Genomic DNA, 2655 nt, shown 5'->3' with positions numbered 1-2655 from the left:
TCGAAAATCATGACCCACAGGAAAAGGTGCCACAGGCAGTAATAGAAACTATGAAACAAGTCCGCTGGTGGCTGATGAATTGAATTTCGACGCAATTTGAGTGTTCCAACGTCATTAGGAGGCCCTGAGAGTTACAAGTAACTATCAGTTTACCGTCGGATTCGAAAATCTAGACTTACAGGAGAACGACCATAATGTGTTCGACTCACAAAAATACCCTTGGTTACAAGTCGGCTGGAGGACGATGTATTGAATCTCGACGCAATTCGAGTGTTCCATCGTCATTAGGAGGCCCTGAATGTTACATTTAACTATCAGTTTCGCGTCGGATTCGAAAATCTACACTCACAGGAGACGGACCATATGATGCCCGAGGCAGCAATATCCACATGGAGACAAGTCGGCTGGAGGACTATGTATTGAATCTCGACGCAATTTGAGAGTTCCATCGTCATTAGGAGGCCCTGAACGTTACAATTAACTATCAGTTTTGCGTCGGATTCGAAAACCTAGACTTACAGGAGAACGATCATGAGGTGCCCGAGGCAGCAATAGACCCTTGAGGACAAGTCGGTTGGATGACGATGTATTGAATCTCGACGCAATTTGAGTGTTCCATCGTCATTAGGAGCCCCTGAACGTTACAATTAACTATCAGTTTCGCGTCTGATTCTAAAATCTAGACTCACAGGGAAGGTCCATATAGTGCCCGAGGCAGCAATATCGCCTTGTAGACAAGTCGGCTGGAGGACGATGTATTGAATCTCGACGCAATTTGAGTGTTCCTTCGTCAATAGGAGGCCCTGAACGTTACAATCAATTATCAGTTTTGCTTCGGATTCGAAAAACTAGAATCACAGGAGAACGACCATAAGGTGCCCGAGGCAGCAATAGACCCTTGGCGACAAGTCGGCTGAAGGACGATGTATTGAATCTCGACGCAATTTGAGTGTTCCATCGTCATTAAGAAGCCGTGAACGTTTCAATTAACTATCAGTTTTGCCCGGATTCGAAAATCTAGACTCACAGGAGAAGGTGCCACAGGCAGCAATCGACCCTATGAAACAAGTCGGCTGGTGGCCGATGTATTGAATCACGACGCAATTTGAGTGCTCCATCGTTATTAGGAGGCCCTGAACGTTACACGTATCTATCAGTTTTGCGTGGGATTCGACAATCTAGACTTACCAGAGAACGACCATAAAGTGCCGAGGCACCAATATACCCTTGGACTGAAGTCGGCTGGAGGACGATGTATTGAATCTCGACGCAATTCGAGTGTTCCATCGTCAAAAGGATGCCCTGCACGTTACAATTAACTATCAGTTTTGCGTCGGATTCGAAAATCTAGACTTACAGGAGAACGACCATAAGGTGCCCGATGCAGCAATAGACCCTTGGACACAAGTCGGTTGGATGACGATGTATTGAATCTCGGCGCAATTTGAGTGTTCCATCGTCATTAGGAGGCCCTGAACGTTACAATTAACTATCAGTTTGGCGCCTGATTCTGAAATGTAGACTCACAGGGAAGGACCATATAGTGCCCGAGGCAGCAATATCCCCTTGTCGACAAGTCGGCTGGAGGACGATGTATTGAATCTCGACACGATTTGAGTGTTCCATCGTCATTAAGAGGCCCCGAACGTTACAATTAACTATCAGTTTCGAGTCGGATTCGAAAATCTAGTTTCACAGGAGACGGACCCTATGGTGCCCGAGGCAGCAACTTCCCCTTGGAGACAAGTCGGCTGAAGGACGATGTACTGAATCTAGACGCAATATGAGTGTTCCATCGTCATTAGGAGGCCCTAAACGTTACAATTAACTATCAGTTTCGCGTCGGATTCGAAAATCTAGACTCATAGAAGACGGACCGTAAGGTGCCGAGGCAGCAATATCCCCTTGGAGACAAGTCGGCTCGAGGACGATTTATTGAATCTCGACGCAATTTGAGTGTTCCATCGTCATTAGGATGCCCTGCACGTTACAATTAACTAACAGTTATGCGTCGTGTTCGAAAATCTAGACTCACAGGAGAACGAACATAAGGTGCCCGAGGCAGCAATAGACCCTAGGAGAAAAGTCAGCTGGTGGCCGATGTATTGAATCTCGACGTAATTTGAGTGTTCCATCGTCATTAGGAGGACCTGTACGTTACAATTAACTATCAGATTTGCGTCGGATTCGAAAATCTCAACTCACAGGAGAAAGTCCATTACGTGCCACAGGCACCATTAGACCTTTGGAGACAAGTCGGCTGAAGGGCGTTGTATCGAATCTCGACACAATTTGAGTGTTCCATCGTCATTAGGAGGCCATTAACGTTACAATTAACTATCAGTTTTGCGTCGGATTTGAAAATCTAGACTCACAGGAGAACGACCATAAGGTGCCCGAGGCAGCAATAGACCCTTGGCGACAAGTCGGCTGAAGGTCGATGTATTGAATCTCGACGCAATTTGAGTGTTCCATCGTCATTAGGATGCCCTGCACGTTACAATTAACTAACAGTTATGCGTCGGATTCGACAATTTAGACTTACAGGAGAACGACCATAAGGTGACCGAGGCAGCAGTATCCACATGGAGACAAGTCGGCTGGAGGACTATGTAATCAATCTCGACGCAATTTGAGTGTTCCATCGTCATTAGG

This window comes from Schistocerca serialis, unplaced genomic scaffold, assembly GCF_023864345.2.
Source record: "Schistocerca serialis cubense isolate TAMUIC-IGC-003099 unplaced genomic scaffold, iqSchSeri2.2 HiC_scaffold_1362, whole genome shotgun sequence".
NCBI classification, from domain to species: Eukaryota; Metazoa; Arthropoda; class Insecta; order Orthoptera; family Acrididae; genus Schistocerca; species Schistocerca serialis.
The sequence above is the reverse complement of the archived record's forward strand: the minus strand, read 5'-3'. Positions refer to the sequence as shown.